Raw genomic sequence first — 25,225 nt, 5'->3', positions numbered from 1 at the left:
ACAATTAATAACAAGGAGATTAAGGTAATAAAGTGGTGGTCAAGTGGTGGACTCAATCGGTAATGAACGGTACACATCAGTTCAACCCGATTTTCCTTATTTCGCACGTACTAGGGTTTTACCTTATAATTCACTAACTTATTATTATTACTTCTAATCAGTCACATTTTCTTATCTAAAACTCACTCTTAACAACCAAATTTAGTACACACTCCGTACCGATTACTCACACTATGAAAAGACTTAAAAACCTTAGTTTACCCTAACGATGAATGAAAAGGAAAAACTCTTAATTTCGAGTCTTTATTCCAACCATTGGGAATGTAAATGAGTAGTATAGCTATTATAAGGTAATGGATTCCAAATAAAAGGGAATTTTAAGAAAAATATGAGGGATTTTACAACTCCATAGATTAAAATTAGGGTTTTGAGTAAAATATGAGGGATTTAAGAAAAACTTGTTAGTCACAAGTAAAACTAGGGTTTTGAGTACAAGTAGGGTTTCTAGTCTTTAAACCAAAACAATCTCTTAAAACAAAAATAAAATAAAGAAACCGTAATATCCTCTTTGAGACTAAAAAAAACATTATTCTAAAAGTCGAGATATCACATCCACTGAATGCATCCTCTGGAACTGCTATTATTTTTGAATTTTGGGCCAGTAGGGGATTGATCAATGGACGAGATTGACGTAAAGTAGTGATCTATGGACATTGTTTGTTGCTGCATTTCAAACGTTGACCGAGTGTTGACGGACTCAAAAAATGTTGTTGCTGGACTGGCTGCAAGTGAAATACTGAACGGAACTAAGCGCTACGCCTGGAATCTGGCAGGAGCCACCGTATCAATTGTATCAATATTTGAATCCTGGGTGCTCTGCCTGAAATCTAGCAGAAGCCACCGTATCAGTTGTATCAAGTTTGAATCCTAAGTGCTCTACTTAGAACCATTGAGAGCTACCATACCAGTATCTGTATCCTTTTCTTACTGTGATAAATTGTTTATTTGAATATGTGAACTGTTAATGACTATCTTGTAGTTCCTTATTTTCTTTGCTTTAAGATTTTGATATATGTGATTGTTATCTTGTCATTTTGATTGCATATTTTTCTTGGACCTCATTGGGCTTTTAGCTTATCCCATTAGTTATTTTCCTTAACAGGGTGCAGGGATGAGAGAGACAAGAATAGTAATAGTTTGTAATAGGAGATCTTGAGTTTATTTTTGGCCAGCACTGTATTATGGTACTAGTTGTTTAGATTCTTTTCTATTGGGCTTGTATTTTGGTTTGTATATTTGACCTATTTGTAACCTTTAAATGTTATGTTGAAGGATTTTAGTGTTATTGCTTTGGAAATATTAGTGAGTGAGTTCTAGCTTGAACTGGGCAGGCGACCCATTAAACCTTAGGATACGCCTTAGGGGGAGGTGAGATCGTCACAAATGATATCAGAGTTCTTAATGATCTCAAGCCGGGAGAGGATTCTCAGATTGTGGAAATTACTTGTTAAGTGTGAAACGAATTACTATTGTTGGGGAAAATAGATATGTATGTCAAGTAGGAATATCAAATTTGGTTGATTTGCACTTGGGACCGACTGACCTGAGTTGTGAATTCTCCTAATTTTGGATTCTTGTACTTGAGTGCTGAATACTTTTTCTGATGGAATACCTATGATTTGGGAAAGATATAATATATTGTATTATGATGTGGGTAGAAATCATGATTGAATTTGAGGTAAGTTTTGATGGCATAGAGTATTCTAGTATTGGACCTAAGATTGAACCGATCGAGGAGATTGGACCGATGAGTGTTGTCATAGACTAATCTAGTAAATGTTTTGCTAGGGTTTCTATAGATGATGATTGGATTTAAAATTTGATGGTTATCGTGAATGTTTAAGGGCTAGCACAGCAGACCTGTTTAATTTCTCCTATGTTCAAGGGCAGGAGAAATTTCTCATTAAACTCTCTTAAAAGATTTTTTCAGGTCCAAGGGGTTTGTGCTCTTTCCCATTTTTCCCTTATCATATCCCACCAAGCGCGCGCTGCACCCTCAAATTGAAAGACAGCAAAAGTCACTCGTCTCTCCTCCGCATAATCTAGGGCGGCGAAAATGTTAGTCATTCTTTCTAGCCAATTCTCTGCTAATTCGGGGTCAGGTTCTCCAATAAACTTAGGCGGATTAAATTTCAGAAACCTCTCCAAGGCTCTATCCTCCCCTCTATCCTATCCCCCAAGTTGGTTAAGTGGCCTTGGACCCTGTCTCTCAGCTAACCGTTCAAGGATATCAGTCATCCTATTAATGGCAGTAGCCATTTGGTTAACCTCTATATTCTTTTGTCCTTGGGTCGGTCCAGTTGCCGATCCTTGTTCATCCCCTTGAGGTTGGGCTAGTCTAGTCCCTCGCCCATGACCTCGACCACTCCTTCGTCCGTCCATATTTCTAATTGTGCCTAGTGCAAGGAATGAATCAATCACGCGGGGAAAATACTTAAAACAAAGACCAATCACGAAAAACATTGAAAATAGCAATAATTTACATTCATTATCATGTCAAGATCCATACAATTAGCAAGTCATGGGGGAATACAAAAATATAGCACACAGGTGCCACAAAAGTACTTTTAGTCACATGAGACTAAAGTAAAATCAAGTGCCTCAAAAGTAGGCCACACAGTCATACAAAAATAAAATGACCTTGGCACTAGCATCACCCCAGCTAATTCTAACTATATCAGTCAAAAAAGATCTATCACCGTGGACCTAGTCCACAATAGGGCTACCAGGTGGAATCTCCTCCCCAGGGTCCTCCTCCTGAACCGGGCTCTGGACAACATCCATGACATCATCAATCAACATAGAAGCGTCTGCCAAAATCCCGGAAGCCTGATCCCGGACCTCCTTGCCTATCCTAGTAAGTCGAGCCCTAACCCTCTGAAGCTTATCACGAGCGACCTTAGCCATAGTCATCTCGTTCGCTGCCATCCCCTCTAACTCTGAAATCCTATCATTCTGAGCATTCACCACAAAGTTCAGGTCCTCAACCTCCTGAAGTAACGCTCGGTTGGTATTCACCAACTGATGACTCTCGTCGTCCAGTGATAGTACTAGGTCATTAGGGTACGCGTACATCACCCTACAGGGGCATCGAGGAATCCCAGAAGGAGGCGAGTAGCGCACACGAGCTTCTCCGCCACGAGCTCGGTAGTAAATAGGCCTAAGGGGCTCTATATGTCCATTAGTATGACCGTTACCATTAGCAGCAGGTCCATTTCCATTATCCATCCCTGTAAAACAACCACGATTTCCAGGTTAGAAACTTAAAGTTACTAATTCGCTTAAGCATGACTTAAGGTGAAACTAAATTATCAAATCCCGATTCTCAAGTGTAAAACCTCTAAGATATCTCCCCAAATAAATCTCTAAACCTAGGCTCTTTACTACCAAATGCCATTCAAGAAACTCTCAGGTACTAATTCTCTTTAACCACCAGAATACAATAGGTTAATAGTCAAGTGAATCCCACGGTCCGGTATCCTAAACTTTTAAGCCTAAAATACACTACAAAGATCTGAAACCTAGGCTCTGATCCTAACTGTGACGCCCCCACTTCTTCCAAGGGCGAACCCAAGGATATCCGCGGAATGCCTGCCCAACTCTCGCTAGGACTCGAGGCAATTCCATTTCAAACTTAAAGTTTAATACTAACAATGAAAGTCGGAATAAAGGTATGAAATCATTTCCATACATAAATATTCAGTCTTACATCATAATTTCAAATTTACAATCACTTTCCCCAAAATATACAATATCCAAAAGTGTCTAGTCGATTACAATCAAAACACTAATGCAAAAGTGCCTCAAGATGGCATTTCCGTAATTTCTCCCACTCCGGTTCCTATTAAGGAAAACAAACTAATGGGATGAGCCAATACTCAGTGAGGTCAAGAAAGTCATGCAAGCACGTAGTTCAAGTATCAGTAACATTTATACCATAAATAAAGCGATAAAGTCAAGTAATACACGATTAACAAATAAACACACTTGAGTAGGATACATGAGCTCTTAGGAGCTAATTTGCACTTGCTTTGCCAATGCTCGATCCACTACCTCCACGAGTTGACACTCCGTCAACTGGGTAGGTGTTGAAGTCCGTAGAAGCTCCATTTATTATTTTCTCCGGCCACATTTCACCCTCTCGGATCCGTAACCAAACACGCACGAAAAAGGCGATACTCGACGAGTATGCCGAACAAGATCTCAAGAGATCAAGTTATTTTTAAGAACACGCACGAAAAGGGCGATAAGATCTCAAAAGATCAAGTTATTTTTTTTGTTATTCTCTTGGTTTATCAAGCTTCTCGACCAAACCCATGCCGGCTCGAGTTGCAAGGTTAGCTAAGAGAATTGGGCGTCCCCATAAGTCGAGGAGGTTCATTCCGCTCGACAACACGACACGCACGAAAACACGACATGCACACGTAAACAAGTATATTTTGCTGATGAGATTCACTCCAATCGACTTTAAAAATCAAGTTTTATGCAAGTAAGGTTCAAGTAGAGGAGAGCGAGTGCTATAAAGTACACACTTGTCTCGTCAAGTGATATTCACATATATAAGCAGATAAATCAAGTAAACACAATAAGTCATGCACTTGACAGTCACCGATTCAAAATAAATGAGAAAACAAAGCTTTAGGTGTCCGCACTGAGATTCCCTTTGAAATCTCCTTGAGCACCTGAACAATTAACAAGTATTTTTCACTCACAATCACGTATTAATCAAGAAAGGAGTTACACTTATTTAGATTGGTCAATACCTCAAACCGAGAACCTTAGCCACTCAAAATAAAGGTTCAAAAGTGAGGTCTAATTAACCCAAGAAAAACTGATTTCCTTCATGAAATCGAGTTTAAAACGATCAATCATTATCAAAGGGTAGCGAAAAGTTTTCCAAAAACTCATTTCTCCTCAAGTTCGAAAATTTCAGTTTCAAGGAACAATCTTTGAAAAATCATATCTTGCACTCCTTAGGTCCGAAATTGGAAAACTTGGTACCGTTGGAAACTACTTCCAAAATACTAAAAGTTCCTAGAAGGTAATTTTCCATGATTCAAAATGGAAGACATTCAAATTTCGGCTTAAATTTGCTGACTTGGGCTATCAAGACAGTTTCGGACTTGGGCTATCACAAAATCTGAACTAGCCCCTCAAATTTGAAACTCAATTAGAGTTATAATCAAAGTTTAAAACATAACAAGCGGAACAAGAATCGGAGTTTTCGGCACCAAGATATAGCGGCCCAAAGTTACTGAAATTTCCTCATTGAATAAGGATTTTCCAAATTTGAAACACGAATTTTGAGGCTTTGGTTGGGCATCGAAATGGACTCGGAATGGCACTAAATTTGGTAGTATTACACTACCATATAAGGGATATTCCTCTGTCAAATTTCATGCAAAAATTCATACGAAAATCAGTTAACAAAGTCACTAAAGTTTCAAGAATTTCCAAGGCAAATATGCCTTGTACTTTAATTTTCCTTTTCTCAAACATTTGGCCAACAACAACATCTCAAACATGATTCATTTGTGAAGACAATGTCTAAGAAACATCCAAAATATGTTTGATAGGCGATTAACACCAAGAGTTTCAAAATAACAAGTCCCAATTCAAAATGAGCCATTGATCAGCCCAATTTTTAGGGTTTTCAATCGCTAACGCAGTTCTGAAATTCGGCCACAACTAACTCAATGCAACTTGGAATTGGGTGTGGTTGATGGCGTTGGAAACTACATTTATAAGGCTACAATTTCTCAGAAGGAATCATTTTAAAATTATGTCCACAACTAGCTCATAATCGAGCAACAAGTCGTAGCATAGTACCAGTTTTCTAACACAGATATTCCTCTGTCAAATTTCATAGAAAAATAATGTAGAGACCAAATTTTTTAAATCATTTTTATCCTAATTTTTTTTTAGTAATAATTCTTATCTATTTTTATTTTTTTTAATTTCATGATTTTAGTTTTAGACTTTTAGTATTTTTAGATTATTATTGTCTATTATTTTTATTTTAGTTTTATTTTGTATTCGTTTTCACCCTTTAGCTATTTATTTTTTATTGTAAGACTTTTTAGCATAAAATTTGTCAAAAGAGAAAATCATTCACAAAAAAAAATATGCTTTAGTTATTTTAGATTCAAGTTCATTGTTATTTAATTAGAAAAAGAAAAAAAAAGAAAAAGAAGGAAACAAGCCCATGCACCCGAGCTACACAGGATCCGTGCCCATTTCTTATTTCAAGCAGAAAAATGAGAAACGGAACCAGAGAAAAATGCAAATGCATCCGAACTCCTTGTTTTCTTTGTTCACCATCGGATGATCCACAAAGCTAATGATTTGGCTCTCATCAACACCTTTCATGCGAGGGTTTAGAGAGTTGGGTTCTGATATAAAAGGAAAGCTAAGGAAACGGCTGATGAGGAGGAAAAAAGGTTGACGGCTGGGAGGTTCAGAAACAGGCTGGGAGTTTGAGAGAATAGAAGGGAGCAGAGAGTGGCTAGGGTTGAGGGAGGAAAGAAAGACGCAGCTTTGGAGAGGAAAAAGAAAAAGCTCACGGCGGAGGAACCAGGGACGGCCAGGAATGACAGTGAGAATGACGGCTGAAGAAGCTGGGGTTTGGGATAGCTGAGAGAGAAACCGAGAGAGAGTGAGGAGAGTTTGAGGCAGCGAAAATCTGGAATCAAGAGAGTTGCGGGCTGAGGAAGTCAGGAAAAGAAAACAGGAGGGAAACGTTGCAGAAGTTTGCCCAGATGATGAACCAGAGTTGGAGCTCCACCTTCGAAGCCTTCATCCGAATGCAATCTTGTCAACCATTCCTCGTCCAGTAGACTCTGAAAGACGTCAAAGGTAATTCCTTTTTCCCTTTCACTTCTCACATAGCTTCAGATCTTCATTGAATCTGCCAAGGATTTTTTGTTGCGTTGGTTTATGAACATACTTTGCTGTTTTGTTCCCTATAGTGGCTCAGTGGGTTTGGTCTTTCGTTGTAGAGTTCATTGTTTAAATTTGTTTTTGAGAAAAATGAAACCTAGTAGTTAATATTGTTGTGGAAAGTTTTCTGCTCGAAGCTGTTTGTTGGATCTGATATACCGTAAGCTAGATGAAAAACTCAGGAAATTGTAAGAGTGACATGAGAAAACCTGAACAAGCTTTTCCCCAGTCCAGATTTTCTTTTCTTTTGCATGTTTTAATCACAGCTTGATGACAAACTTGAAGGTTGAATCCATATTGCTTTACTGTTAAATTCTGTTGCTGTTGCGGGAGTTTGCTAAATGTTAAAGTATCAGATAAGCTTCAGAAATTTTGCTAGGGCCGCATGGTTTTCCTTCTGATCTTTGTGTGTCAATATCTAAAGTTTTATGAGGAAAAGTAGAAAGCATGTTTGGTTCATACTGAGGTGCTTAGTTGCTTGAAGTTTGTATTCACTTTGGTATTCAGTTGTCACGATAGCAGGCTGTGGGCATGCTTTGCCGTGAGTGTCATTTCGCTTCTGCTGCAATTTTACATTCAGTTGCATTATAAAGCTACTGGTGCTTATAGTTTTTTTTTTATGCATGAAGTCTTGGATTTTTCCTACTGCTCTGGGCTTTGGATTATTTTTATTGCCTTAATCTAGCCCAAGAAGTCTTTTATCACTGGTATGCCGTTAAGATGAGAATTTGGAATTCTTGTTTGAATGAAACAAAGTTGCATTTTTTTTTTTGTTTGTCATGTTTTGCTTGTGACGCCCCGAAAAAAAATGAGTTTGAGAACCCGGAAATTTTCTAATTTTCTAGGGTTTATTTTATTTAATCGCCCGCTTTTTCTACATTTTCTTTATTAGAAAAATTCCCCAGATAAAGTTTATGAGCAAAAATAGTTTTAAAATGATTTTCTAGTATCGGTTAGTTTTTGAGAAATTAAGGATATATATATCGGACGTGGGACCCACTAGTGCGAATAGTTCGGAAAAATTCGGCCAATAAGGTTAAGTTTCGGATACTGGTTGAAATTTATCGGGTGTTAAGAGATAAGTAGAGGAGGTGAAGTGATTGATGTGAGAGGAAACAAAAGGATAGAAATGCATTTAATGGAGTGACAAGTGTCACACTTCCATTGGTTGAAGGCTAAGACAACTATTCACCTTTTTAACCTTTCTTACCCTTGGATTAAATATCTCAAAAATTGACTAAAAATTCACTCTTTCTTTCTCCATGTTGGCCGGCCACCTTAAGCTCAAGAAGAAAGAAAACTTCTCCAATTTTAAGCTTCCAACTAGCTCAAATCATCCAAACCAATTGCTTACAATTGTTTCTACTCCATAAAATCCCTCCATTTGGTGCTAGTAAGTGATTTGGTGAAGTGTTTAAGGAAGCTAAGGTGTCCAACAACTCTCCCTCTCTTGTTTACTAGGTGAGTGGTGATTGAACTTCTTCCTACACTTAATGAAGCTTAAGTTGTGCTTAATGGTAGCTAAAGTGATGAATTTGTGGTTTATTTCTTGGTTTGAGAGGAATTGGTGAAGTTTTATAATTATTGGGGATTTTTATGTTTTCATATGAATATGATTATGGGGTCATGTATGATGATTGGAAATGATGTTTAATGACTCTAGTAGGTGGAAAAAGTGATTAATTGCAACCAATTTCTGTTTTGGACCAAAAATTGAAAAGTGAGGGTTTTGTGATGAACATTCTGTCCGAATTTTTAGGTCATAGATAGAGGCCGAATTGGCCTTGCCTCAAAACATGAAAGTTGTAGGTATTGATGTTTTAAGGGTTCCTGTAAAATTTCAGGTCAATTGGAGTAGTGTAGAATGAGATAAGCCGAAATTACTATTGCTGTTCTGGGTTCATCAGGATGTTAGAACTGTGTCTGAAATGCGTTGTTTTGACTGGAATTGTTTTGGATTTGGGTGTTGAGGTCTTCTGATGAAATGTATCTTGATGTCCTAGCTACCATATGCCTTTGGAATTTCTGCATTTGGACCTGTTTAGACTGAGTTGTACTGATTACAGCATAGTGTAATTTGTAAACCTGCAATTACGGTTCTGGTTTATTATTTGGCATATTTGACTTAGTTGTGCTGGGATTTGGACTGAGTGACCTTCTACATTGTTGTAGCCCTGGTTCTTAGCTTCGAAATGGTGGGTCTTGGACCTCCATCTGATACTCGTACTACCTTTGGTACCATTACCGCAAAATGACGTCAAAAACTATTTTTCTGGTTTTGAGCTTAACTTTCATTTCCGGACTTTTCCCTAGCTTGACTTGTACTAGTACTACTTGGAGCTTGCTGAATGGCTATTGGATGAACTTGTTGTTGTGTGTGTACCTTTGGGATGGAATGAGGAAATAATGAAGCCATGATGGCTGGAAAAGTTAGCAAAATTCAGGGGAAGTGCTGTCCGAACTTTGAAGGGATTTGTTTGCATTGAGTTTGTGATCTAAGACTTGGGTTTGAGCAAGGCAATGTTATATGATGGACGATTTCTGAGCCATTGAGGTGAGTGACCTCAAACTGTTTCCAAATTTACTTTTGAACCGCTTTCCTGCATTATCTACTTTTGAACTGTTTTCAAAGTTACTTTTGGAACTGTTTTCTTACATATCATGCGTGCTTGCATATTAGTGTCTTGTTATTATTGATTTTGCTTTCAATGATTGTTAAAACGAGTTTTCTAGGTGAGTGTGTACTTTATCGCACTCGACCTTAATAAATATGAAATTTTCAATGATTAGTGATTAAATGCTACTTGCGCATGAATGTAAGCCTTTTGGGCTGAACTGGCCATTGCCCCTTGTTACCGGTCGTCTCGAGCCAGAAACGGACTCGGTCGGGCGACTAGGAACTTGGGTGAACGTTTCGGTATACTCGAGTATTACCTTGTAGGTTGGTGGAGCCTGGCCAAAAGCCAGGGACGGGGTGAATGAATGCACGAATGAAACCAAAAATGCAATGAAATGACAGGAGAACGAACGTATCCTTTTCATGAATGTTACTATCGCTTTCCATTGTAAATGTTTCTTGAATTATTGATACTCCATATTTAATGTTTTGTAAACGTTGTAATTGTTTCTGGACTTATCATTTGATTTATGACATCATTGAAAAGAAATATTGTTAAACCGATTTGATTACTGATTTTCTGGTTACTCGTTGAGCTTCTAGCTCACCCCAAAAATATTTTATTCCCCTCCACAGGGCTCGAAGCGAAGGAAGGCTTGTAGTACTTGTGCGCGTGATTGGATGGCCTTTATGTTGTACAGTTTGGATTTGGAATCATTTTATGTATAGTTGGGAATTGTTTCCGCTGCATTTGTGACATGTAATTATTGGAGACTTGGATGTATATTTGTGGACCATGTGATGTATATTTGAGGTTTATTCTTGTAATTCGTTTGAGGACTTTAGTGAACGACTGAGTCCCGGCGAGAGCCGGGCAGGCGGCCCGCCGAACCCTCTGGTTCGCCTTAGGGGGAGGTGGGGCTGTCACATTGCTGCTTTGCTTTCGTCCTGTAACAGCCCACGAAGTTGGATTTCCTCACTTTGTTTGAATGCTCAATCTTATGTTGGTGATGGTTGTAGAGGAATTGATGAGGCTTGGGTCTTGTTTATAGCGTTGGACATCTTTCTGGGTTGTTAACAAACTGCGAGTTCGCAGCAGAAATGATGGGAGCAAAGTTGCTTCGGTTGGCCGAAGGCTTTGCATTGCATGCATGAAAAATGTGAACCTTTGCATCTGGACAGACCTTGTTTTCCTTTCTTTCTTTCTCTTGCTTGCTGAAGTTTATGCTTGCCTTAGTTTTTCATTTGGGCTGTTTGCTACGGGATGGTGATGCCGTGTTTATGCTTGCCGGCATTTGTTTGTTGCAGCAACAGGCGTTGCCTGCAACTTGGAAACATTTAGTTACTCCATTTTCTGTTTGGTTGCCATTGTCCTTTCATTTTTGTCTTTTGAATAAAAGTTGTCAATTCGCCTTCATCCGAGAATCTGGAGCTATGTTTGCTATGAATGTTGAGTCTTTTATTTTGTTCTTGATTGTAAGATGATGGTTGGGATCATTAGTTCTCATTTTGTGGATTTGGTTTGAAGTTTCAGCAGATGTTTAAGTTAGTTTAGGTTGCTTTTGTATGAATACATCTTGGCTAAATGAAGGAAGTTGCAGAGATTGCGTTGTCTGGGAATGGAATTGCAGAAAGCTTCTTCTACGTGTGCATGCATGGAAAATAAAGGAAAAATTACACTCCAACCCCTTGGCTTCTATCTAATGCTTTTAAGGCCCAATTAATTGGAAAACTTAATCAATTTTGTCCCCTTAACATGCCATTTTCTCTTTAATATGTCTTGACTTGTTTGGGTAGATTCTTAAGGAGTTGTAGGATGAATTTGAAGGGTCTAATAACCTTTTCTAGATTTAGAGTTAATTTGTTTTTTTGGAATTTTTGGCATTTTTGTTGTTCAATCATGGCAAATAGCTTTTCATTTATTTTTTGTGAGTTTTTGTCATTTGATTGGTAGTTTTTTTTATCTTAAGCCATTAATTTGAATTTCGTTCCTTTTAGACTCCTGATATTCAATGAATTGACCCCTCGAAATTCTTTGACTTTTACAAGCAAGTCTCTACTTGTTTTAATTTCTTAAGCATGGGTTGTTCGCCTCCTTTTAAGTGCCATTGATTGATTCAATTTCATGCTTATCCCCATTACTTGTTAATTAAAGTGATGCCTTGACTCCTTTATTATTTTGGAGGGTAAATAAGTAACTCGTTCCATTTGAACCCAACTCAAGGGAGGTACACTCTATCCCTTATTTTAACTTTATTTGACCCTATGTGTTTATGTGATTTATGTGCTCAATTGCATGCCTTTTGAATGTTTTCATCTTATTTATTTATTTATTTATCTACTTTACTCATTTTAGTTATTTTCAAATTTCGATCATTTGGGAGGCACTCGAATGCCAAAATTGTAATAGTTAGGAATTTAATTGTTTTATTCCTTCTTATTTCCCCTCTTAGATTGTAGTAGGCTTCCCCCTAAAAATGTAATAGTTAAGGCCTTAATTGCCTTATGTGTTTTGCATGCTTAGGTGTTATGTGTTTAATCGCTTTCTTAGGTTTTGGCATCTAGATATGCATGCTTATGTGTTAAGTGAATTACGTGCTCACATGTCTACTTGCTTTAATTATGTACATTACTCATATATGTGTATGATGGATGCAAATGCACGTAACCGTGGCTAGTCCAATGCTAGTCATGGTTGTCCCCTCGAGCTCTTACAAGTCCAATGCTTGTGAGAGAGCATAGATGTGGGCTAGTCCAACGCTAAACCCTTAGGGGCCCTCCGCACGTTAGATCATGATTGTGTGATAAAATCACTTCACTTCATGCATATTTTCACTTTGTAGGGTCTTTTATCATTTTTTGCATGACATCCCTCCTTATATGTATATCCCCTACTCCGTATTTTCCCCTTATATATATATTCCTTGCCCCTTTGTTTGAAAACATAACATTAGACTTGCATTTCATTTAGGGAAAACTTAGAAATTAGGTTAAATCATTTGCATGCTAGATTAGGAAAACCCCTCGAATATGGGATATAGACGAGTTTGGCTTTTCTAGCCTTAGCACGCTCGTATTCCCTCTATTAAAGGGAAAATTGTGTCACGAACATTAGTCCCCCGTACCCGACATGATGCACTCCCTTAAGACATGTATATTTCTATAATTATTTTATCCTCTTTCTTTTCTTGGAGTCTCATATTTTTGCATTATTCGTGACCTCTCCAAAGAGTCATTATTGGGCATCGCAATTAATGTGATTGGCACCATTCAAGCTTTGAAGAGATATTTTGATCCCCCGATGCCCTCCTAGGTTTAGGGTTTGCATTCATATAGTGCATCCAAATGTGATAAATGCTTTGGTTAAAACAAGAAAATCTTTGACTAAATCGCGCAACTAGCTTTGGCTAGGTCGAAGGGGTGCCTTGGATTTTTATCCTTGCCTTCCCCTTCGTCAAATGTGACTCCCGAATCTTTTTCTCTGATTTTTGTAGACTAGGAGTCGTTTAAAAAGGGTTTTCTACTTTTTTCTTTAAAAATTCATTTTTTAGGTGACTTGGTACACGTTAACTCAATACCAAGTGGTGACTCCATTTCTCATTCAAAAAACCCTTTTTAAACTATATTTTGGGTCGAATCGTCGCATTTTCAAGTCCCATTTAGACCCATATTTTTCTTCATTCATTTTTCAAAATAAAAAATTCACCTTTTAAACCATTTATTTTTTCTTGTAAACAATGGGGCGCGACAAATACGTACCGAAAGTTGGTTAACAAAATCACTAAAATCCCACGAAATTCCAAGGCAAATCTGTCTTTGTATGCAAATTTTCCTTTTCCAAATATTCAGCAAATGAAAACATCTCAAATATGGTTCATTTATGTAGAAAATGTCTAAGAAACCTCCAAGATGTGTTTGGTAGGTGATTAACACCAAGAATTTCAAAACAACAAGTCCCAATCAAGGTTAAGGCATCAAATAGCCAAAAAGAGGATTTTTCAATCCCTGAGTCAGTTTTGAACGTCGGCCACAACTCACACAATTCAACTTGGAATCAAGCATGGTCAATGGTGTTGAACAATTTCTTAGAAGAAATCATTTTCAAAATCTGTCCGCAGCTAGCTCATATTTGAGCATCAATTCGCTGCTCAAAATAGAGCTCCCTGTGTAGACGCGAAACAGGACAGTCATATTCAAACGATTGGTATGGAATATTCAGGTGGAATCAGAATGTGCATTTTATACCGTTGGAAAGATGGGAATGTCTAGTTTCCAGTGCCACAAACGGAACTCGATTTCGATATCGGAGTAAAAAGTTATAGCTGTTTGAAAAACACTGCCAGAGCAGTTTCGGGAAAAATTCCAGTTTTACTGGACTTTCGAAAACTCAACATCTACCCATCCAAATCATGAAATTTTTTGATGAAACTTTCTACACAACCCACACAACATGTATACATCATAAACAAGTCATTAGAACCACAAAAAATTGCTTTAAGGCCACGTCATGTACAGGGGCAGAAATGGAAAAAAATTCCCTCATCACTTCCTTTGAGTTTTCCTTCAACAATACAACCTATTTCCACTAGATTAAACACTAATCCAACATTAATAACATCAAAACACAACAAATCAGTCCATTAACCCATAGTGGGAGTTCAAAGAGCCCACACACCAAATTTAAGGGGTTGATCATCACTTACTTTCTTAAATGGTCAAGGCAGAAATTTTGGTCACTTTGAACTGAAGAAAAATCGTGAGAGGCAGCTCCTTTCCTAGCTTATCTTGATCACCAAGTGATTTGAGTGTTGTGTGTAAAATTTGGAGGTGATTTGAACAAGGAATTGAGAGGTAAAATGAAGGAAATTTTTCTGGTCTTCTTCCCTTGTGTTGCTCAGCTGGTTTGAGGAAGAAAAGAAGGGTGAAAATCTGATGTTAAAGCTTCTAAAGTAAGCTTTTGTGGCCCAAAATTGCTCAAGGTTGTCCATTAAAATAATGCGCGTGCGCGTGCGTTCCGTGCTCGATTCCTCTCAAGTTTATTTCACTAGTGCACTAAATCTCTAATGCACTTTCATTCATACTATTATTATTCACTCTTAATGGCCTAAAAATAAAGGTTTAAAATCCCTCAATTAATCGCGCACGCGGAAACGCGTATTTCCGAATTGTACGCGATAAAGTGAAATTTTCAAGAAATTCTTATAACGATAGTATCACTAACTAATAATTGAACACTTAAACATATAAATACCTATTTCAAGATTAATGTACTCTCGGATCAAACATAGTCTCGAAAAATGTGTACTCCTTATTTCTCGCTAAACAAGCTCTAGAAAAATTAATTTTACTAACGAGACGTGTTAAAAATATAATTGAGACATTATTCCATGTAAATAAGTTTAAAGTAGTTGAAATAAATTATGCGTAGAAAATGAGTGAATAAATATTTAATAGAGCCATTAAAATAATACAAAAGTAAGATAATAAAAATCTGGGTCCTCACAGGTCCGCTAAACCCTAGTTGTATGCCCTAGGGGGAGGTGGGGTCGTCACAGATGGTATCAGAGCTCTTATCGAGCTCGTGCCGAGAGAGGGTTCTCGGACTGTGGGGATTGGTTTGTTAAGTGTGGAATGAATGTCCATTGTTTGAGATATTAGATATGTATGTTGGGTAGGAATCTCAAAAGTACATGATTTACTCTTGGGGACTGGCCAGCTCGAGTTGTGAATTATCTTATTTTGGATTCTTGTACCTGAGTACCAAAGAGTGATATCTTTATGATAAGTCGATATCTCGAATAATATTAGAATGAGTATGGATGGCGAAGGCCAAGGTACAGGGAATGCGAATAGTCTGAACTTGGGTTAGATTGATAATATTAGGGAGAATTGGGACCCTTAGTATGCAAGTGCACATACCTGGTTATACTTCTTCGAGTTTTGCTTAAGTGTTGTGCTTGAGCAATAAGAAATGTGAATTGTTATGACATGTATAGAAAGAAAGTATGTTATTTTCAATGTGTTCTATTATTTTCCACTTTATGATTTGAAAATGCTTTTATCGAACTTTATAACTACTTTATTTTTCTTATACTTATATCAGCTATTGTTCAAAAGAGGTAAGGAGGGTAGGCGGAGTCAATGACGTGGAATTACTCGAGAACGCGGTTCTAGCCATGGCCGTGGGACTAGACAGGCACAAGAACCAGTACGGGAACCGAGAGAGGAAAGAGGTGAAACAGTTGAACCGCAACCTGGACCCCAGGCCATAGGGGGGGATCAGGTAGCGACGGCGATTCAACAGATGACTAATATTCTTGCTCGACTAGTAGAGCAGCAGGGTCAAGCCCCTATTAATCAACCTAGGGACCCTGAAATGGGACAAGATAGGGCCCTGGAAAGATTCCAAAAGTTTTCTCCTCCTAAGTTTCTTGGAGGACCGGACCCTGAGGCAGCTGAGAGGTGGTTGGAGGCTATGATCAATATTTTCGCTGCCTTAAACTATACGGAGGATAGGCAGGTGCATTTCGCTATATTTCAATTTGAAGGTCCAACCAGGGCTTGGTGGAATATAGTTAGAGTTAAGTGGGAGAGAGAGGGAACTGCATGGACCTGGTTGAACTTCGTGAGGGAGTTTAATGAAAAATACCTCCCACCTATCGTCCAGGAGAAGAGAGAGGACGATTTTATCAAGCTCCGTTAGGGAACTTTAAGTGTAGCCGTGTATGAGATGCAGTTTACGAAACTATCGAAATTTGCTCCCGAACTGATAGCTACGGAGCAAAGGAGGGTACAGAGATTTGTGCAAGGGCTCAATGTAGAGATACAGGAGGCCTTGGCGGCGGCTCAGATTAATACTTTTACGGAGGTTTTGGAGAAAGCCCAGAGAATAGAAATTGCTAGGGCACAAGTAAGGGCTTTTCATGCAAAAAGGAGAGGTGTACCTGATGGAAGTCAGGGGCAAGACCAAGCTGACCCAGATAGGCCACCCTCTAAGATGGGTCGAGGAGATGGTTGTGAGGAAATTTCGGGGACACCTAAGGGAATTACTTCAAGAGGGGCCTCAGGTGGAAGGGAGCAAGCAAGAGGTGCCTCGCAAGGAGGTTAGACCCCAGCCCCTCGAGTATCTTGTGGATACTGTGGAAAATCCAACCACACAGAAGATAATTACTGGCAAAAGGCTCGAAGGTGTTTACGGTGTGGAAGTACTGAGCACCAGATCACCAAGTGTCCACTGATCAGTGATACCCAACCAGCCGACACATCAAACCCTAAACAACCGAAAAGAGGAGGGGATAAATCCAGAGTGCCAGCTAGAGTATATGCTTTAGACCACCAAGGTACAATTCATGTTTTCCCTTGTCTGGCTACATGTTTGGCTAATGGTGAGATTTGGGAGCTAAAGAATGACATGCAAGAAAAATACCATGAGTTATTTACTGATATATGCATGAATTTCGAGGACGAAATTCCTTTACGGGGGAGAGAGTGTGACGACTCGTAAAATTTCTTATATTTTTCTTAAAATTTCCTTTAATTTGGAATTTATTACTTTACAATAATTTTAATACACATCCACTTCCCCAATAGCTAGAAATAATCATAGAAACAAGGGTTTCCTTTTTACTTTCATTGTTACGATAAATTAGGGTTTTTACGCCTTTTCGTAGTGTGACTATTCGGTACGGAGTGTGTATCAAATTTAGTGATTAAAAGTGATTTTTAGATGATATTAAGTGTGTGATTAGAAGTGACAATAATAAGTTAGTGAATTATAATTTAAAACCCTAGTAGACGCGATTTAAGGAAAATCGGTTTAAACCGACAAGTATCGTTCACTACCGATTGAACACACCACTTGATCACCACTTTTTTAACTTCATCTCATTGTTATTAGTGCATAATATCAGCCCCTTATCAGCTCATTATGGCCGAAATTGTTGACCACTAAAACCAAGGAAAAGAAGAAAAATTCAAGATGAAACCTTGTGGTGACAAGTGGAAGCAATCCAACCATCTTTGACCAAATGCAAGACTAAACTTCCTAACCTTTCTTGGCCTTTATTCTTCTTCATTTTGCAGCTATGGTGGCTGAAAATTGAGAGAGAGAAAATGAAGAAAAGAACTTCAATTCCATCTTGGATTTTGCTTGATTGAGTGAGAAAACAAGAAAACTAAACCGATTAACTTGCAAATTAAGAGCTTGGGAAGCTTAGGGAGCTAAATTTCATAAGGAAATGTGAAGGATAACTCTTGCAAGCCCTTTTATTGAGGTATTATGGCTGACCATCCTTTCCTTTTCCCTTACTCTTGTTTGAGTTATGTAGTAACTTCAATTCATACTTGGTGATACCTAATCTAAGTGATTTTGATGATTGTAGTGATGAATTTTGAGTTAGGGGTTTTGAATGGTTCACTTGTAATTCTTGTTGGTTGGATGGTATATAGTGTAGGTAGGCTTGTATAGGAGGTAGTAGTAGTGGTTTTAAGTTAGAAATGTGAAGTTACACCTTGAATACCTTAAATTTCAGAATTGAGATTCTGCATTGCTCTGTTTTACCCGGTTCTGTTTGACCATGATGGAGGCCGAATTAGACTTAGCACAAAACATAAAAGTTGTAGGGAATGATGTTTTATAGATGTCTATAACATTTCAACTCAATCTGAGTACTGTAGCATGTGAAAAGATAAAAAATCCCTGACTGCCATAGGTAGAGTTCTATGGACAGTGTTGACATTTCACCAATCTGACCCCGTCTGTTCACCCTGATCCGTACTGAATTAGCATTTGGCCAAAACACAGAAGTTGTAGTGCTATGTCTTATCTGTCCAATAGCTCTAAAAATGCCACAATCGGACTTCGGTAGCCTGATTTATTGTCATTTGAACATAGTGCGGTTAACTAACCTGTTGGTGAGATTCTGGTTCTGTAATTTGAAAATTTGACCCGGATACACTATGAACTGGGTTAAGTGATTTTCATCAAAGTTGTAGCCCGCTGTCTTAGTTTGTAAATGGTATAAATTTCATCCCAATCCGATAAGCGTAGCTTCGGTTATGACTGTTACGCTAAGAGACGTCGAACCTGTCTTTTTACGTTTTGCTTTAACCCTTATTTCCGGTCATTTCTGTAGCATGGTTTTGTAATTGTACGACGTTGAGCCTATTGAATGGCTATTGAAATGAGATTATTTTGTGTGTGATTTTGGGACTGATTGAGAAAAAGAATGAAGCCATAAATGGCTGGAAAATAGGTAAATACAAAGGGCGTGCTGCCCAAATTTACGCTCGAGAGCTAGGTAGATATACTTGCAACTTGAGCAAGGCTTGAGAGCGAATACCACTTGAACCATCTAGGCTATTGCATCTTCTTTTATCGAGGTATATAAGTTAAAACTTGGCTGAACTTGTACCCTTGAGAAATGAAATAACGACTACTAGAAATACATTTTCCTCGTTCTTTCGACTCTAATGGGAGTTCTAAAGTTTTAACCGCTTCCTTACCGAAACTAAATAAACGTGCATAAATTTTTTGGTATTTGATAAGTATCTTGAATACTACTTAAACGAGTTGCATTTACTTGATTTTCTTGAAGCGAAACTCCTATGTTTCAAACTCTAGAGAGTTTTACATTCGTCAATGATATTTTATCGCAGATTTGGACTCCAACTAAGGAGTTAGACCTGAACGTGATTTTTGAAAAGCACTACATTTTGGTGAGTGCTTCCAAATACCTGGTTGAACTATGATTTGTTTGATCGGGCAAGAATGTACTTTATCGCACTTGTCCTAATATGGTATATACTTGTTTATTGTTGCAATTAACTTGATATACTTGTACTTGAGTTGTAAGTACGGAGCGGCAGTATGTACCACACTCAATCCGAGTGGGAGGTGCCTTTCATTCCCATTTCCGTACTTTTATTTTGATTCAGTTGATTGGAGATGTTATCTCATCGACAATCTTGGGAACACAAACCCCACTGGCTAGTTAATCGAGTCGAGCCGGTAAGGGCTTGGTCGATTAGATAACGAACCATGGGTAGTTAGTGATGTCGAGTGGAGTGTTATCTCCTCGACTAATTGGTATACTCGAGTATTACCACCAGTATCTAGTTAGTGTTCGGGCCCGGTAAGGGGGTTGAATGGTGGACGGATTGGAGTTAAGCGAAGTACTACTGGACTGGTTACTTTCCTTGAAAGTTGACGGAGTGTCAACTAATACTTGATCAAACTCTGGTGAAAGAATGGGAAATTTGGCTCCTGAGAGCCATCGGTATCCTTACATATAGATTGTTATTCGTAGTGTTATTGTTTCTTTTAGAAAAGAATTTTTCACTCGTTCACTTGGAAATTTGCTACTTGAAGGGTATTGTTCACTTTTATGAACTTGTTATGCTCGTTCTTTTGCTACGTTGATACTTGTACTTTTAAATAATGGTCAACTTGCTATTTGGAACCTCACTGGGCTTTTAGCTCATTCCACTCCATTTGTTTTCCTTACAGGGGGTACGAACGAGGCGTCAGACTTGTACAGACTAGCGTAGTCTAGTTTTTTTGGATTTTACTATTGTACTCGCGCTAACACCCGACTAGGGTTGATTTTACTTGGGTTGTAAATACTTTAACGTTTTGGGCGTGTATAAACCTTGTAACTGGATTTGAACATCAATGTATATGTTAAGTTTGATATTGTTGTTTCATTTCTTCTCTATGGACGCGGTATCTTTCTCGAGTTACGTGTGAGTGAGTCCTGGTGAGAGTTGGGCAGGCGGTCCGCTAAACCCTGGGGTACATCCTAGGGGGAGGTGGGGTCGTCACAAGATTAACACTTTATCAACACAATTAAAATCTAATCTCATCAAATCAGATCATCAAGTCCATTGTGGGATTTCATAGAGGCCACTCACAAGATTTCCAACAATCCAAAGCTACCCACATTAAGCTACAAGCTTCTAAGTGCAATATAACTTACGTAAACTAAGATTCAAGGGTTTGATCGTTAATTACCTCCTTAGATGACTAAACCAGAAATTTTTGGTCCTTTGAAGCTCAAGAAAACCGTGGAAGGGAAGCTCCTTTCTTAGCTTAAGATGATCACCAAGTGATTTGCAAGTTGTGGTAAAATTTTGAGATGATTTGGTGTAAGTTTGAGTGAGATAAGATGAAGAAATTTTGGGTCTTCTTCCTCCTTGTTGTTCGGCTGCTTGAGGGTGTGCGAGGGAGTGAAATCTGATGTAGTTAGCTTCTAAAGGAAGCTTAAGAATTTGTGGCCCAAAATTACTCAAAAGGTCAACTAAGACTAATGTGCGCGTTTCGTGCTCGTTTCCTCTCGATTTTGTTTCACTTGTGCACTAAACCTTTAATGCACTTGCATTCATACTAATATTATTGACTCTTAATAGTCTAAAAATAAAGGTCTAATGTCCCTTAAATAATCGCGCGCGCGGAAACGCGTACTTCCGATTTGTGCGCGATAGAGTGAATTTCTAAGGAATTCTTATAACGAATAGTATAACTAACTAATACTTGAGTACTTGAACATAAAAATAACTATTTTAAGACTAATGTATAAGTCTTCAATTTCCAAGCTCATTGTACCCTCGAATCGATTATTACCTCTAAACGCGTATTCACTATTCTCACTAAATGAGCTTTCAAAAATTAAATTTATTAACGGGACATTTTAAAAATATATGCAAGTCATAGTTCCATGTAAATGGTTCTAAAAGGGTTGAAATAAATTATTCGGAGAAAACGGATGAATAAATATTTAAATAAGCTAGTAATATACAATAAAATAAGAAAATTTTCGGGTCCTCACAAAGGGCATATAATAAGTGATTTAAATCCTAGGGTAAGGCAAGTAATTTGGAAAAATTGTATTTTAAAGTGAGGGTTCTCACACAGTAAGCTTTTAGGCGTCCGCTCCGAGATTCTCTTGAAGATCCTCTTCAGCGCCTGAGCAAATAACGAGTAACTTTCACTAACAACCATGCATTAACCAAGAAAGAATGTAAACTTGTTTAGATTAGGCCAATGCCTTAAAGAGAACCTTAATCTCTCAAAAATCGAGGTTCAAAAGTGAGGAGTCAAAGTCCCAAGAGAGACTTGCCTCTTCCATGACGAGTTTAAAACAGTCTATCGATATCAAGATAAGGTGACAAGTCCTCAAAAACTCATTTCATAAGAAATCAGAAAATTTCAACTTTAAGTGACAAACTTGGAAATATCAAATCTAGAGTTTGGCATGTCCAAAAATGAAAAACTCTATACCGTCGGAAACTAGGTTCGAACTAAAAGTTCCTAGAAGACACTTTTCCAAGATTCTAAATGGAAAGCATTCATTTTTTAGCTCAACGTTTCAGTTTCAAGAAGACAGGTTTGAATCAGTCTTGGTTTTCCAGCAATCTTTGGAAATTCGGCATAATTCACAAAAAGTGAATCAGCCCTTGAAATTCATAACACAATAAGAGTTGCAAACAAGGTTTCAAACACGACAAACAGAACTAAATTCGGAGTTTTGAGTGTCAAGATATAGCAGCTTAAAGTCGGCTGTGTGACAGCCCCACCTAACCCTAGGGCGTACCCAAGGGTTTTGCAGACCATCTGCCCAACTCTCGCCAGGACTCAGTCAAATAACATGAAGATTTACAAATAGACCCTCAAAAGAAAATGAAATTATTACAACCAAAGAGTCGAACTTGCCAAAAATCAAAGCAAACAAGTCAGCTAGACACCTATGCAGTGCTCACACCAGCAACTAACAAACTTAGAAGAAAATGAGGCCTTCCTCAATTCAACCTCTCATGTTCTCATCCCTGTACGGAAAACAAATGGCGTGGAATGAGCTAGAAGCCCAGTGAGATTCCAAGTAATTAAGTAGGTAAAATACGAGACAAGATAGCATATTCAGACATCGAGAAACAAGTCAACTTCAATGAGATTATAATCCAGTATATAATTGAGCAAATAGCCAGATAAAACATGCAAAAAGGTGCAGTAAGGAACACATTTATGTCAAAGGATATAGGTTGCTCTCAGGAGCAAGTTTCACAGTAGTTTGATCAAGGTCCGTTGACTCTCCGTCAACCACGAAAGTATAACGTCCGTAGATCCCTACTTTACACCAGTTTCCGTCCACCGATCACCCCCTACCTGGCCCAAACGTCCAAGAAGTACCCAAGGTTCGTTGATCTCCTCGACCAAACCCTTGCCGGCTCAATTTGACCAACTAGTCCCGGGGTTGGACTTATAGTCCCAGATATACAGTAATTCAGGATATGGCTTATAGCCCCCAAGTATTCAATAATCAAGATTGGAGTCGTTAGCAATTATCCAACGCTCACACAATAAAGCTTAGAGACCTTAGTTGTCACTTAACGCTCCATATTCAGAAATAAACAGTGGTGGTGATATTCGGCTATACCAATTAGTCGAGAAAATAACACTCCACTCGACAAAACAGGATAAAGGTACTGAGACGGGATGAGAGGTACCTCCTACTCGGATGGAGTATGGTACATGCGACCGCTCAGCTCTAGTGTCGATGAGATAACTCTCCAATTGACTTAATCGGGATAAAATTACTGAGACGAGATGAGAGGTACTTCCCACTCGGATGGAGTGTGGTACATACGGCCGCTCAGCACCAGTGTCGATAAGATAACTTTCCAATCGACTTAATCGGGATAAAAGTACTGAGACGGGATGAGAGGTACCTCCCACTCAGATGGAGTGTGGTACATACGGCCGCTCAGTACTTGCAAGTTAAATACAGGCACAAACACAAGTATAGGTCAATCAAGTTCAAGTGAGTACAAGATCATTCAAGAAAGGGAGGCCAAGTGTGATAATGACACACTCACCTAGCCAGAATCAAGTCACAAGTAATGTCCAGTAATTCATATTCTCAAGCATTCCAGTACTGTCCAGTAATTCATACTCTCAAGTAATGTCCAGTAATTCATATTCTCAAGTAATGTCCAGTAATTCATATTTTCAAGTCAATATACAAATCAAGTTACTTGTTCATGCGTGAAGGAGATATCAAGTGTTTGGTCAATTCGGGTCAATTGAGTATACATAATAGCACACTCGCCTAAATAGGTTCAAGTCACAATTAAATTCAGCATATCATGTTTTCAGCAATTCAAGTATTTCAAATCCAAACAGTTGAAAATCGAATGGTTACGAAACTTGATCAAATAAGAAGAACTAGAGAAAATTAGAAATCTCTTTAGCAAATCCGGTCATATATCAGTTATAACAAAATGGTCAGTACATATTTTAACAAAATCTCAAAGTTTAGTCGAGCGAGGTCAAGTGCAATAAAGTACACACTTATATATGAGACAAGAAATCAAGTACCTAGCATTGTCTAACAATAATGAGCATGTAACACGTAAGTTGGTGGGATAACCACCCGAGTGACCAACAAGTCAATTGCAAGCAAAGCATTTAATCTCATATCAATATCACGAAGTGAACTACAAAGGATCGAATATGATAAAGTATATCCTCGTCCCAAAGGTTATCAATTCAAGAGCAGTTACTTTAACCAAGTAAGCATGTTATTCAAGCAAGGAGACATTCCACGTAAATATTTTCATGTACTTGAAACACTCACCTGTCAAGCAATACAGTAGTCAAACGTCAAGTATCTCGGTTACGACCACCTTCGTTTCCCAATCCTAGGGCAACGAGTGAAATTGTTAACAAATTAGGTTCATTTCCCACTCAATTGTAGGCTCATTAAGAGACCAAGAGAGTGGTTAAAGCCATTTAATTCATCATGCAAACTTGGCCCAAAATGCAGTAAAAGTTCATGAGAAAACAAGTTTAACAAGTGCATGAAAGTTGGGCAAAAGAAAAGTTTCATTCAAGCTCAAAATGTTCTTCACGGTAAAACAGTCGTGCCCACGCAGTTTTGGGAAAACGGCTATACCTCACCGTAGGAAGGTCAGAATCAGGTGCTGTCGGTGGCGTTCGAAACTAGACTTGAAGGGCTTTCCAACGGTACCAAATTCATACTCTAATTCATCTTCTATCAATAGCAGTATCTCAGACAATTCGGCTGATTTTCCAACTTTGGATCAGCCCTAACCTCAAGCAAAACTACTTTAGTTCTTGGTGCTATCTTCATTCATTTTTGTGACGGCCCCACCTCCCCCTGGGCGTACCCTAGGGTTTAGTGGACCGCCTGCCCAACTCTCGCCAGGACTCACTCACTCGTATCAGGTGCATACAACCGTCGACAATAAATAACATCGCAATTCACACTTACAATTTACATCGATGCATATTCAAAATACAAAGCCTCTATATATCCAAACTGATTCAAAGTGTATACAATCCAAGTACAATCATCCTAATCAAGGGATAGCGCGAGTACAAGTCAAAAGTCAAAAACAACTAGGCTACGCTAGTCTTTACATATCTCACGCCTCGCTCGTACCCCTGTAAGGAAAACAAATGGCGTGGAATGAGCTAAAAGCCCAGTGAGGTTCCAAATAGCAAATTGACCATTATTTATAAGTACAAGTTTTCGATATAGCAAAGTAACGAGCATGAAGAGTTCGTAAAAGTGAGCAATAACACTTCAAGTA

The sequence above is a fragment of the Coffea eugenioides genome, chromosome 4, assembly GCF_003713205.1.
Source record: "Coffea eugenioides isolate CCC68of chromosome 4, Ceug_1.0, whole genome shotgun sequence".
In the NCBI taxonomy this organism is placed as follows: Eukaryota; Viridiplantae; Streptophyta; class Magnoliopsida; order Gentianales; family Rubiaceae; genus Coffea; species Coffea eugenioides.
Note: the sequence above shows the minus strand (reverse complement) of the source record.